The 15,082-nt window shown below is 42.0% G+C and overlaps 1 protein-coding gene across 18 annotated transcripts in view; it reads left to right on the forward strand.

Annotated features, from left to right (window-relative positions):
- Nucleotides 1-2,825: 2,825 nt before the first annotated feature.
- The window catches only part of MGAT1 (alpha-1,3-mannosyl-glycoprotein 2-beta-N-acetylglucosaminyltransferase), a 75,059-nt gene continuing 62,802 nt past the window's right edge, over nucleotides 2,826-15,082 (forward strand). For 13 of the 18 annotated variants that reach the window (XM_082457746.1, XM_082457762.1, XM_082457743.1 and 10 more), the window contains exons 1-2: nucleotides 2,826-2,944; nucleotides 12,908-13,035. The gene's annotated coding sequence lies outside the window, so the exon portion shown is untranslated. Of the gene's footprint in view, nucleotides 2,949-6,924; nucleotides 7,871-11,149; nucleotides 11,242-12,907; nucleotides 13,036-15,082 lie in introns of those variants that run through there. The other 5 variants (XM_082457760.1, XR_014262387.1, XM_082457761.1 and 2 more) reach the window with 5 other exon arrangements.

Genomic DNA, 15,082 nt, shown 5'->3' on the forward strand with positions numbered 1-15,082 from the left:
TACCAAGTCTGAAATCCAGTATGGATTTTACATTTACAGCACATCACAATTCAGACTAGCTGTTTAACATGCTTACCATATGTGGACAGTGGTTAACATAGTGGACAGGGGAGGTCTAGACACTGCTCTGATTTGTAGATTTCCGGCAGAGACAGGTGTTGGAAAAGGTGCACGCCCGTGCGTGTGTGTAGACACAAGGCCAAACAAAAGGTGCCTGGAGTATAGCAAAACTCATGGAGTAAAAAAATTACCTAAAATAAAAATCAAGGGCTTCCCTGGTGGCGCAGTGGTTGAGGGTCTGCCTGCCAATGCAGGGGACACGGGTTCGAGCCCTGGTCTGGGAGGATCCCACATGCCACGGAGCGACTAGGCCCGTGAGCCACAATTGCTGAGCCTGCGCGTCTGAAGCCTGTGCTCCACAGCCAGAGAGGCCGTGATAGTGAGAGGCCCGCGCACCGTGATGAAGAGTGGTCCCCGCTTGCCGCAACTGGAGAAAGCCCTCGCGCAGAAACGAAGAACCAACACAGCCATAAATAAATAAATAAATAAATAAACCCAAAGTTTTAAAAAAAAAAAAAAATCAAGATCATGCGGGCTTCTCAATGATCCCTGTCTCCCACTCCCCACCCCACCAAATACCTTTCACTGAGCAAAGCCACCCAGCCTGGACATAAATATTTTTCTACTTTGCTACATAAAGGATGAAAACAGTCTTCCTCTGCCATGTATGATAGGCAAGCCCAACATAGCAACCTTCAGTCTAGAGTGTGAATCTTTCTGGAGGCATGTGAGGACTGCCCAAAGCAACATCTAGAGCCTTGCTGTCCAGTAAGGGGCTATTAGCCACATGTGACTATTTAAATTAACTGTAATTAAAAATTCAGATGCTCAGAGAACTAGCCACTTTTCAACTGCTCAATACCTACATGTGTTCTAGGCTTAGGCTACTTTTGGGGGTAGCTCAAAATCCCAGTCCTCAACATGTGCATGTGCTTTTGCCTAAAACCACGCAGCTGAAAAAGTCCTGGGACTCTGCTCCCAGGGTTTGAAGTTGCCTGGGTCTTTTCTATGATAGAGCACACCTCGTACTGATATGGAGCCAAATGGTTCAAAGACCCATTGCTACAAGGAATCCCCTTCTATTCCCACTATTTACCTGCATCTATAAAAAATGTAAAAGAAGTGTGGAAATGATGCTGAACATTTGCTCACTCAGAGCAGGCAGACAGCTAGATATGAGCAAAGAAAGGAGGGGCACAGGCCAAATGGCAGGAAACCATATATCTTCTGAACACCGGGGCTCCTTGGGCAAACAAAGAAAAGCAGGAACCTCCAGACTGACAGGAAACCACATATTTTGGGGTGATGTGTCCTGGAGGCAAAGAAAGGTGAGAAAAGGTGGGACTCTCCAGTGTCCAAATGTAACTTTTTGCTCAATATGCCCTCATTACAATAAAATTAGCCTTGCAGATAAAAAGTTCCCATCATGCACCAATGCCATGACACTACCGATCAAGGCTAAATAAGGACAAAAATCACTCCTCCCCTCAGGAAGGTGGAGCTGGGATGAAAGTCAGGAAATACGACCCCAAACCTCTCCCTCCCCAATGAATATTCCTTCCATTCATTTCTGCACCCCACATCACCGGCTTGCCAAAGAAACTCAGGGTAGCTTACTCACCTGGGTGTGCCCGCTCTTCCTTTCAGAGCCTACTAGCTAGCGCTTAAATCCTCACTTTCTTTCTTGACCTCCATGTCTCATCTCTGAATTTTTTCTGCCGTGAGACAAGAACCTACTCTCCTGTAACAACTACAGCGATAAGTAAAATCCATCCAAGTAACTTGCATATATTGAACTATTAAAAAATCCATCTTATTAAAAGTTGTGCTTCCAAAGCATTTCACTTTTTGTCTAAGAATTGATAGTAATATTGTGCAATATATATACTTTTATTAATAATTCAGAAAATACTTAACACGAGAAAAAAATTATAAACTTCTAATTTTGTTATGGAAATGCATGCCAGGGTGAACGATAAAACTTAAAGCATAAAACTATTTTACATTAGAATCAAATTCAGTGATGCACATAGAACTAAAATATTTTAGATTAGGATAAAAACCCTGTGAGGGACATAAAGATACAGGTTCAAAGAAAACACCAAAAAGGTATTCATTCTTAAAGAATGAGAAGCAGTTTGGTTGTTTTTTTTTTAAATGTCAGTATTCACAATGTGCCCTCAAGGTGTCTTATGCAATTACTTAAACTTAAGATAAAAGATATTTAGACGTTACTTTAAAGAAAGGATCGCTTTTCAGTCATTTCAATCTGGGGTTTCAGAAGCCGACACCGGAGGTCACTGCCCCGCTGCCGCCGCTGCAGAGTTGGTGTCAGGTCTGGTCCCTGAGCTGCCCGTCCGGGAGCGCTTCGCTTCGCTCTGAGGTCAGGAGCTCTCCAGCCGCCGCGTCCGCCCCTGTTAAGACCCTCAGGGGCCCCAGTCCCCGCCCTCTCCTCTGCCCTCATTCCTCCCTCCCGGGGTCGCCCACGCAGCCTCACTTTGTAACAAGTTACGTTCAAATACAGCTGTCATCAGGTGTTCATTCTACCGAGCCACTTATTTGCTTTATTGTCTGCCCCACCCCGGAACGTTAAGTCCTTGAAAACTGGAACTTCGTCAGTTCGCCCCTTGCTCGCGCCACAACGAGCGCCACAACGAGCCACAACGACTTATCTTGATAGTAAAAGAACAATACTCCCTCTGCGCCCAGGCCGTCGCAGAGCACCTCGGGTCACGTGCCCGAAACGGGAACTATCATCGAGTCAGTCCTCCAACCTCCCAGAGAGGACTCGGAAGTGCCCCAGAGCCGGCGTGAGTTTTTCCGGCCGGGCCGTCAGCGCTTTTGTCCCGCCGGCGGCCGGGCTCCCGCGGTGCCCCCACAGCCAGTACGTGAGTCCGAGGCCGCCCGGGCTCCCGCCCCCGGCCCTAACCTGCCACGCCCTTCCCTTCTTGGCAGGGTCCTAGCTACCCCTCGGGTCTCGGGCGGGATTCGGGAGGAAGCGCGCCCCCTCCCCACACATACATCAGGAAGCGAGTTTCGGGGAAGTGGAGGGGAGGGAAGATTTCGGGCCGGCCGAGGGGTTTAGGGCGCGCCCCTGGAATATAATGGGCTCCTTGCGCGCCCCACCTCCGGCTCTCCGAGCGGGTCAGGGCCCGGTTGGGGCTGCCCGGTGCGTGCAGAAGGGCTGGGGCCCCGCACCCGTGTTTTTCAACTCTTCGCTGCTGTTTCGCGCGGGAGGGGAACCCTGAAAATTAGTGCTTTAAAATAAGCCCCCGTGGCAGGTCAGTTTGGCCCTGGGATTTGAGAGAAAATACAAGTGTTGGAGGGGCCCCTCCCCCCACACCTTTATTTTTCTTTGATGGGGCAGTGATGTTGAGAGACTCTTATCGCAGGTGTGGATCGAGCCGCTGGGAGGCGCTTCTCGGCCTTCGCCCTAGGGGAGCTCACCTGTTTTACAGACAGGGGATCAGGCTGCCTGTAGCTGCCTCTCACAAGTTGAGAAGGAATTGACTAGGTCCCAGGGAGAAGAAGGTCGAGGAGGCTCCTAGACCTGGGGACAGCCTGTGGGAGCCCAGGCGTGGGGATGTGAATTAGAAATGGGGAATGCCGGGGCTGGGTGTGCTGCTCTAAGACTTTTGGACTAGGAGGCCACCAGGAGTGTTTTCTTTTTGAAAGCACGAGGATTTTTTCTTAAATAAGTTTTTGACTATGTAATGTATTCATATGGTTCAGATATTAAAAATATGAAAAGATGTCAGTGAAAAGGTTTTCTTCTGCCCAGCTGTCTGCCTAGGCCCAACCCCAGTAGATAACCAACCACATTTGTTAGGTTATTTGAGTGTATCTTCCCAGAGTTTCTTTATGCAAACACTGGCAGATCTGAATGTAGTTAGTTCCTCTTTTTTTTACACAGGTGGTAGGGTACTGTTCAGAGTTCTGCCCCTTGCTTCTTTTGCTAAATCTATGTTAGAGGTCATCGGAACACAAAGAGCTTTTTTTTAATACATTGCTGTGGTATTGGACTGGACATTGTTTGGATGTTTTGGATGTCCTGTAATTTTTTAGATCTATTCAGGCCATTTGCGTTGTTTCCAGTTTCTTTGTTACATCAAACAATGGCACATCCAGGGACATTGTACCAGGGCTTATCTGAGCAAGGGTTTTTAAAGAAGGGATTAACAATGATAAAAAAAATTTTGTTCTACATTAACTCTGCCAGTTATTGGTAGATTGTTAAATATGTCAATACATTATTATAATAAGTCATGTAGAGTGTTTAAAGAACAAATTAAACCAAGTAGCTTTTCTCTCCTGAGACCTGTGTTTATGATACTTAGCCTTACAGTAGCCTAATCAACCATCTATTAATGACTGTCTTCAAGCCAGTCTTTGCCCCTTTAGCTTCAGAAAATCTCCTTTGCTTACCTTATTCCTTAGGATGACTAGAAATCTCTTCTCCCCTACCGAGTTTGAGAGTGCTCTATTTCATTTTTTACTTTAAGGAAAAATCACCTTTAATCATAAGGATTAAGCAGTAGAACCAACTTATGTTAACCAATTACAATTCTGATACTCGTAAACTTAATGCAATAACTAAATCACAAATCGTACTCTCTCTCTTTCCATCTGCATATCAATTTTCTCACTTCTTAGTCTCATCTTTCATTTGTCCCATCCTCCCACTTCTGTCTTCTGAGTTGGTAAGCATTTTGCTCTCACATTCCCTCTTATTTTCTCTTTTTCTTTCTCTGGTCACCTGCAAGTCCAGTATAATATCCAAGAAATTAAGACACATAATTCAGATGGTAGATTGATTTGTGGAATATGGTTGGTGCTCTGGAAATCCACGGTAGCTGCATTTGTTGCACCTGTTGCTTATTGAAGTCTGTTGTTAAGGCAGGAATTTTCAACCAGAGTGAGCCACAGTTCCTCTCTTGTGAGTTGTCTACTCTCTTGAGAAGTGGCTCCTGACTCTCCTGGGCAGGGATAGTAAGAATTACGGACAGATTCTTACTATCTGCATGTTCTTTTCTAGGCATTGGTGGTAGAATATGAACAGCATGAAGCACACATTTGCCCGGAGGTGTGGGTCATGTGTAATTTGGAAGGAGTGGATGGCTTTCTGTGGCTGAAACTTTTAACTGATGTAACTAGGTTATTGGGATGTAACCAGTTTTCTCTCTGTTGAAAACTGATTAGAGAGGAGTTCCCCATCATCAGCTTTGAGAACTTTTAAGAAATTAAACCTGTCTGTCCCTCTCTCTCTGCAGGAGTTGTGCAGAGGAGCGATTCCTTTCTTGTGTCATAGGGGACACATGAGCTAGCCACCACATCAGTCTTGATTGGATTATAATAACCTCCTTCTAGACTGCAGGACTCAGTTCTCCCCCTGCCCCCAATCCATTCTCCCATTGCAACTAGTATGAGTGATCTGTATTTCTTTTAATTTTATATTATGAAAAAATGTAAACATAACAGGAAAGTAGAATAGTACAGTGAACTCCATACATCCATCACTCAGATTCAACAATTATTAGGATTTGGCTACATTTGTTTCCCTTTTCCCTTTTTCATTTTTCTTTGTTGAAGTATTTTAAAGGAAATTCCAGACATCATGCCATTTTATCCTAGAATACTTTAGTTTAAAAAAAAAAAAGATAATGGCCACAATGCCATTATCTTACACCATCCTAAATTAATTCTGATTCCTTGATTTTATCTAATAGGAATTGGTAGACTTCTGCGTCTATGGTCTGTTTTTGTATGGCCTGCAAGCTGAGAATGTTTTTTACATTTTTAAAGGGATGTTAAAAAGCAAAGCAAAGAGAAAAAAAGGAAAAGAAAAACAAGTAATAGAGTTGTATGTGGCCAACAAAACCTAAAGTGTCTTATGTCTGGCCCTTTACTTACTCCTGATTTGATCGAATAAGTGATCTTTCAAAATGCATATCCGAGTTTGTCCCTCTTTGCCTAAAACTCCTCGGGATCAAGTCTGGACTCCTTAGTATGATGGGCAGAGCCTGGTGCAGCCCTTATTTTTGCCCACTTATCCAGCTCTGCCTGCCATCTTCTGTTCCAGATGTCCAGAGGGTGGTGGACACCAGCCCCTTTGCACCTGCTCTTCCCTCTGTTAGAACTATTCCTCTCTTCTTGAAGCTCTTCCTAGTTCTTTGAAGCAGAGTCTATCTCTACCCCTTCTTCCATCATCCATGCCTAGTGTCTGCCATTTTTATTGTGTGTTGGTTGTTTTCCTGCCAGACTCTCATACTAGTTTGCAAGTCCTTATTGGCCAGGACTTGTCTTTTCCATCTCTGTGTCCCTAGGACTAGCCCAGTGGCTGGAGAGAAAAGTAGGATATGGATCATTATATAATTTCGCTGGGCAACACTCAGTCGCAGAGATAACTGAGATACTAGAATGTATCTTCAGTATTGTTTGTAAGGATAACTTAATATTTTGTTATTCTCTTGACTGTCTTTACAATTTAGCAGCTGTCTTAGTCCTTGTGGGCTGCCATAACAAAATACCACAGACTAAGTGGCTTATAAACAACAAATTTATTTTACATAGTTCTGGATGCTGGGAAGTCCAAGACCAAGGCCCCAAGGGGTCTCTGTGGTATCTCTTTTCTAAGAACACTAACCCCATTCATGAAGGCTCCACTCTCGTAACCTAAGTATCTCCCACAGACTTCCCACTTCTAATACCATCATTATGTTTTAGTGCTTTTCTGCCTGTGTTTTTGACTGAACTCTTCTTAGTCTTAGTATTGATTAATATGAATTTCATTGCAAACCATCTGTTTTCAGTGAAGCTACACATTTATATTGCTCTGTTTTGATTTGTCATTAAGGGGATTGGATGAACTACAATCAGATGATGGGAAACTCTGCTTCCACCAAAACAGAGGAGGGCTAGAACAGGGAGACTCCTGGAGTCTGCCTAGGTTAGAGAGGTAAACAGTGAAGTATTTGTGATTTCATGTAGACCCGGCCAGTCAGCAGCCAATCAAACAAGGAATCCGAGAGGACATGAAGGGAACTGAGAATTAGACTGTCAGAGAGAGGGAAAGGGTCCATCTGGGTCAAGCATTAGTAAGTGTGGTGTCAGCAAGGGGTGAATTAGCATGGCCCCATTGGTGTTTAGCAGGTCATTCCAGCTGGCCAGATGCAGAAGGCTTCAAGCACACTAGGTAGCCTGGGAACACCCACTGGAGAGTGTTCACATGTGCATTTTACAAAATTCTTGACAGTTATTGGAAGAGAATTGGAAAGGGATAAGAACAAAGGTAGGAGACTATGGCAGGAGTTCAGAAGGGAATTTAGGAGGGCTTAAACTAAGGCCCTAGCAGTGGGAATGGAGTGGGGGGTGGCGACATGAGAACTGTGTAGGCAGTGGAATCAGCTGGTCTTAAGTGGTCTTTTGGATGTGGAGTGGTGAGGGAAAGAGAAGTGCCCGAGACGGGTGGATATGAGCCTCTATAATTGAAGAGAGGAGTGTGGGCCAGAGATGAGGTTCTACAAGGCAGCTTGTAGGAGCCATGCATATATATGGGACTGCCCAGGAAGAGCATGTAGAGTCACAGGAGGAGAGGTTCAAGACAGACCAGGGAGCCAGGAACATCCAAGGGCTAGCGGGGTGGGGGGGGGGTCAGCACCTGGCCCTGAAGAAGCTAATGCAGCATGGTCTGAGTGGAAGAATTCAGATTAAATAGATGAGGCATGAGGGGAGACGGGACATGAAGACCACTTTTCCAAGACACAACTGTGAACAGGAGACAGGATGGCGAAAGCAGTACCTGGAGGGGAAGGTATAGTTGAGAGAATTTTAAATTTACATTTTGATATTTTAAAACTTTTTATTTGGAAATAATTTCAAATATATAGAAAAATTTCAAGAGTAAGAATAGTGAAAAAAATACCCTTTACTCATTTACCTGTGATTAACATTCTACTTCATTTTGTCTTCTCTCTCTTGCTCTTTCATGCATATCTATCCATCTATCTATCTGTCTATCTACTTTTTTCCTAAACCATTTGAGGGTAACTTACATACATCATGCATGGCCCTTTATCCCTAAACACTTCAGCGTATATTTATAGGGATATTCTCTTGCATAACTACAGTATAATTGTCAACTTGAATAAATTTAAAGTTGATATTACTTTTGCCTAACTTATCATACATACTCCAGTTCTATCAGTTGGCACGATTATTTTTTATAAAGCTTGTCCCTTCACTACATATCCAGGTGAGGTCAGGTATTGAATTTGTGGTCAAATCTCTGCAGTCTTCTTTCACATGGAACATTTCTATAGCCTTTCTTTGTCTTTTATGAAAATGACATTTTTGAAGAATACAAATAGCTTTTAGTAGAATGTTCTTTATTTTGGATTTATCTGATCTACCTGATGTTTCCTTGTTTCATTTCAGGTAATGCATTCTTATAAGTGATGTGTCCTTCTCAGGGCATCACTTCTGGAAGCACATGATGTTTATCTGCCCCCACTGGCAATATTAACTTAAGACCCCTAGCCAAGACTCTCCACTGTGTAATTACTATTTTACCTCTTGCGGTCTATGGGGGAATATTTTAAGACCATGCATATATCCTGCTCCTTGTCAGAATTTCCCCCTAGATTTAGAATCCATTGATAATTCTCCCCTGATCCAGTCTTTACCTTGATAGTTGCAGAATGCTGAGTTTTTTCTTGCAACTCTACTACTCCCTCCACATTTTCCAACCGGCCCTGGCATTCTGCTGTCAGCAAGAGGCCTCCCTTTCTCCCCTGTTTGTGCCTGTATGGACTCATGAAATCCTATTTTCAATGGCTTACGATTCTTTACGTAATTATTATGGAACCTAAATTCGGTGTTGAAGCTGGGTCTTGTGCCCACATTTTTGTTTTGTGTTGTTTTAAGCACCTCCTTATTTGCTGGCATAACAGGATGTCTCAGCTCCTTTTGTACCTATCCTGCCCCCAGCCTGGAATCCTCCTGCTTCCTTTTACTAGGTTATGGTAGTAGAGACCCAGAACAAGGTGCTAGATGTGTGCACGTTAACTCAGGTATTTTTGCTTCTTAGCTATCAGCAGACAGAGCTAGAGAATATATGTACATTTACACAGGTATACATACAAATTTAAATACATGTGAATATACACTTATATGATGTGCACATTTATATATAATTTAGAAATCATGCATTCACACCAGTACCTCCAATTTGTCCACAAAGGGTTCTTTCTTATCTTCCCCTGTTCCATATTTTTATATTCCTTCTTCCTCCAGGAGGGCCCTGGCTCTCAACTAAATCAACACATTTACTCAGTCTCATAATAGATCTAAAATTGTTTCTGAATTGCTTTGCCCATTCCACTACAGAAAGCAAACCTGCTAAAAAGGATTGTTTGCAGCTCTTCCCCACTTCCCCCTCCAGCCTTCCCAAGACTGAGCGTATATAGTATAGTCACATACTATGTACCCAAGTGACATGGGTTAGTTCTTTGTTTCTTTTTGTTTCCTTCTTGTTATGGTATTCATGTGAAACACAAATGAGTTAATTTGTTTCTGTTCACTTTCTGGTTTCACTTTACCTTTGTCCAATTTTCTCACTGATTTAATTTTATTCTTTGAATCTGCAGAACATGATCATGCTTCCACGAGTAAAGACTATACAAAAAGCTGTACTCTGAGCGTCTCTCTCCCCTCTCGCTTCTGTTCTGTTCCCCTGCCCTACCCCTTATAGGTAACAGGCTTCACTGTTCTGTGGATTCTCTCATTACTGAAAAGATAAGCAGCTGTATGCTTGTTTTTTTATTTTCTTACGTAGAATGTAGCATATATGCTTTTTTTCACTTTACAACCTATCATGGAAATTGCTTCCTATCAATTTATAGAAATGTTCCTCATTCTTTTTTAGTTCTCCAGTGTGTATATGTGCCATAGTTTATTTAACCAGTCTTCTGTGCTTGGACGTGTAGGTAGTTTTCCAAATTTTGTAATTAAAAATAAGGCTACAATGAATAACTTTGTGCATATATACTTTTGTATTGTTGGAAGTGTATCTTTGGTATGAATTCCTAGGTGGGATTTCTCGATTAGAGAATAATGCATACATAGTTGTGTAGATATTGGCAAATTTCCTTCAACAGGGGTTATGCCAGTTTGCATTCCCAGTAATGGATGAGAGTGCCTGTTTTCCCACAGCCTCACCCACAGAGCATATTGTTAAGTTTTTGAATATTTGCCAATCTGATAGATGAGAAAGGGGATCTTTGTATAGTTCTTATTTGCATTTCTCTTATTATGAGTGAAATTGAAAACATGTTTAAGGGCCATTTTAGTTTTTCTTTTTGTGAATTGTCTTCATGTCTTTTGCCCATTTTTCTGTAGGAATTTTAGTCTCTTTTTCTTCAACTTATAAAAATTCTTTGTACATTAGAGATATTATCACTTATATAAGCACTTATATATGATGTATGTTGCAAATATTTTCTTCCACCTGTCATATATTTGTTGATTTTGCTTATGGTATTTTTGCCATGCAATTTTACTTTTATTTCTGTATATTCCAATTTATTAATCTTTTCGTTTATTGCATCTGGGTCATAGAAAACTTTCTCTGTACTTAGGTTATGGAGGCATTCACCCATGTTTTCTTCTAGCATTTGAATAGTGTTTTTAATATTTAGAGATCTGCTATGTTTGGAGTTTATTCCTGTGAATGGTGTAAAGAATGGATCTAATTTTATTTTTTTACAAATGGCTTTATACTTGTTCCAACACTATTAAAAAGACCGTTTTTGCCTCAATAATTTGATATACCATCTTTATCATATACTTGATTTCTATGTGTAATTGGAATTATTCTGAATTTTTATTCTATTCTGTTTATTTATATACCAATACCACACTGTTGTAGTTATAGCAGCCTTTTGGCATATTTAGGTATCTAGTATGGTTAGTTCTCCTCCCCTGTAGCTCTTCCTTTTCTTTTTTTCCCCCTGACAAATTTTGTGTGTTTCCCTGGCAGTTTTAGGGGATTAGTTTTATGGCTGTAGAAACTTGAACATCTTTCTCTTTTCAGGGCTGAGGGTGAGTAGAGGTAGAGGGGCCAAGGCCAAAGGGAATGGATGGAGCAAGGTCCCTGATGTGATGGGAGCAGGATTCAGATGAAAGGTGTGTTGCTGTTGATGGTCTGGAATTCCACTGCCCACCCAGTAGCACTCACACATTTTAAATGGCATGGACTGCTCTGCCCAAGGTAGTAAAGAAAGGGAGCAAGGAACTAGGTCATGCCAGCATTCCTCAGTGACTTCTAATGACCTCTTACCTAATATTACTTAATAGTCATTTTGTGAAGCTTTCTCAGATGAACCACCCTTTTAAAATGTCTACTGAGTGATTCTTTATTTTATCTTCCTGGTGATATTCTGGGTTACTAGCTCCTCCTGTTCCGTAAATTTTAATTCAGAGTCCATCATTCCAATCCCATAAGCATAAGTTGGATCATGAGTGTGATTATATGTGTCTACTCCAGAGTATATATCTTACTTTTAGTGCCACATGTTCACATATAGTTTCTAAGTAGAACTACAGAGTACCGACCAAGAGGGTCTGATACCCAGGGTAAGAGGGGAAGTCTGAACTTTAACTAAGTCTAATCACAAATGTCTAAATGTCTAAGGTTGGGGAACAACTAGTTTAGAACTGTTTCTTTTGTTCTCAAGAGTCAGTCTTTTAGCAGGTGGATGCTGATGGAGTGCCAGCTGTGTGTAGAGTGCCTTCAGGGGAACAGAGAGTCACTGCCTGGGCCCTAAAATCTGCTTTGAGAAGGGGTTTACCTTTCCTGAGTCCTGTGGTTTATCCTGAGGTTCTAGCCCTGATCCAGTAACCTGACCTCGATTAAATAATAAAATAGATGGTATAGCATATAGAACTACCCAAGTGACCGGCATTGTTCTCCATACCTTATATATGTTATTTAATGTAATACTCACAACAGTTTTGTTGCCCTCATTTTACAGATGAGGAAACTGTGGCATAAAGAGGTTAAATAACTTTCTTGAGGTCATACAGCTAGGTATTTGAACCTAGGCAGTATTATTATCCTTTGCTTGATGGTTTGTGTTTTAGCTTCTGATCTTTGATATGCTCTGACTGCAGTTAGCCTGTTCATAAAGTAGGAGTGAAAGCCTCTGCCTGGCAAGCCAGAGTGTGTTATTCCATATAGAGTTCCTCCCTGACTAACCGCTCTCCAGGGTCAGTGTTTTCCTTGGAAGGGAAATCTAGGAGGGCCACACCAACGACAGGCAGCAGCAGCTTGTTTTCTTTCTCATGTCTGACATGACTGTCCTCATGATTTCATAACCAATTCCCCAATACCTCTACTCGTGTACTGATTTAGTTTTGCTTGCCTGCCCTCTGCTGATTATGTCTTCTTAGCTTTTGTTTTATTACTCTTTCAGTCTCCTATTTTTCAGAAATTACTTTTACCCACTGTTTGTTTTTCCAAGACTAGGTGGCATTTTTCAGAAATTGATCAATGTTGCCTTTGGTTCTGTGTGTCATTCCAACCCGTTTCAACTTGCCCTCATACTAAGCTGTTATGCAAGAATAGAAAAGCTTTCTGTTCCATTGACAATCCACGGCTCTAGCATTTTAGCATTAGCTCCACAGGGACAGAAATTTTGGCATGTCCACCACTGTATCCCCAGCAGTTAAAAATGGTACCTATCACACAGCATGTAGTCAATAAACATTTGTTGAGTGAATGAGTGAATTTGGATGTAATTCCTTCAGTTTCTTCTAAAGTGAAGGTATCATTTTCATTTTCTTGGTTTAGTGTCACATTTGAAGACGAGGGGCACTGAGGATGAGGAATCAACTGAAAAGTGTGAAAATATTGGAAATGCAGAATCTGTGTGGCCAAAAGTGGAAGGTCTTCACAAGGATCATATGCAGGAATCTAAGGTTGGTGAAACTTGTGATTGGGATAGCAAGGTAGAGAATCAGATGGAAAAGCCTGAGGGAAAAAGAATGAAGGAAGACAAAAGTGGCATCAGGGAAAAGATTGGCAAAACCAAGAATACAGCAAATATAAAGACAGAACAGGAAGATGTGGCATCTGAGAAAAGCTTACATCTGAGCTCAAAACATGTTACACACCAGCCTGTCTGTATAGAACAGAAAAGCAGTGAACAAGGCAAATGTGTGGAGAGCATTAATGGAAACTCTCATCCCAGTCTACAGCAGAAAACCAGTGCTGTTAAGAAATCACATAAATGTGATGACTGTGGGAAATCCTTCAAATATAATTCCCGACTTGTTCAACATAAAATTATGCACACTGGTGAAAAACGCTATGAGTGTGATGACTGTGGAGGGACTTTCCGGAGCAGCTCAAGCCTTCGAGTCCACAAGCGGATCCATACTGGGGAGAAGCCGTACAAGTGTGAGGAATGTGGGAAAGCCTACATGTCCTACTCCAGCCTTATAAACCACAAAAGCACCCATTCTGGGGAAAAGAACTGTAAGTGTGATGAGTGTGGAAAATCCTTCAATTATAGCTCTGTTTTGGACCAGCATAAAAGGATCCACACTGGGGAGAAGCCCTATGAATGTGGTGAGTGTGGGAAGGCCTTCAGGAACAGTTCTGGTCTCAGAGTCCACAAAAGGATCCACACAGGTGAGAAGCCCTATGAATGTGACATCTGTGGGAAAACCTTCAGTAATAGCTCTGGCCTTAGAGTCCACAAAAGGATTCACACAGGGGAGAAGCCCTATGAATGTGATGAGTGTGGGAAGGCCTTCATTACTTGCAGAACACTTCTAAATCATAAAAGCATCCACTTTGGAGATAAACCTTATAAATGTGATGAGTGTGAGAAATCGTTTAATTATAGCTCTCTTCTCATTCAGCATAAAGTCATCCACACTGGAGAGAAACCTTACGAATGTGATGAATGTGGGAAGGCCTTCAGGAACAGCTCAGGCCTTATAGTGCATAAAAGGATCCACACAGGAGAGAAACCTTACAAATGTGATGTCTGTGGCAAAGCATTCAGCTATAGCTCAGGCCTTGCAGTCCATAAAAGCATTCACCCTGGGAAGAAAGCCCATGAATGTAAGGAGTGTGGAAAATCATTCAGTTATAACTCACTTCTTCTTCAGCATAAAACGATTCACACTGGAGAGAGACCTTATGTATGTGATGTGTGTGGAAAAACTTTCAGAAACAATTCAGGACTCAAAGTCCACAGGCGGCTTCACACTGGGGAAAAACCATATAAGTGTGATGTGTGTGGAAAAGCCTATATCTCACGCTCTAGCCTTAAAAACCACAAAGGAATCCATCTTGGGGAGAAGCCCTATAAATGTAGTTATTGTGAGAAATCCTTCAATTACAGCTCTGCCCTTGAACAGCATAAAAGGATTCATACAAGGGAGAAACCCTTTGGGTGTGATGAGTGTGGAAAAGCCTTCAGAAATAATTCAGGCCTTAAAGTACATAAACGAATCCACACTGGGGAGAGACCTTACAAATGTGAAGAATGTGGGAAAGCCTACATCTCACTCTCAAGCCTTATAAATCATAAAAGTATACACCCTGGGGAAAAGCCCTATAAGTGTGATGAGTGTGAAAAAGCCTTCATCACATACCGAACCCTTATAAATCACAAAAAAATTCATCTTGGGGAGAAGCCCTACAAATGCGATGTGTGTGAGAAATCTTTTAATTACACCTCACTCCTTTCTCAACACAGAAGGGTCCACACTAGAGAGAAACCTTATGAATGTGACAGGTGTGAGAAGGTCTTCAGAAACAACTCAAGCCTTAAAGTGCATAAGAGAATCCATACTGGTGAGAAGCCCTATGAATGTGACGTGTGTGGAAAAGCATACATCTCACACTCAAGCCTTATTAACCATAAAAGTACCCACCCTGGCAAGACACCCTACACATGTGATGAATGTGGAAAAGCTTTTTTCTCAAGCAGAACTCTTATAAGCCATAAAA

This window comes from Balaenoptera physalus, assembly GCF_965194825.1.
Source record: "Balaenoptera physalus genome assembly, chromosome: 3".
Classification (NCBI taxonomy): Eukaryota; Metazoa; Chordata; class Mammalia; order Artiodactyla; family Balaenopteridae; genus Balaenoptera; species Balaenoptera physalus.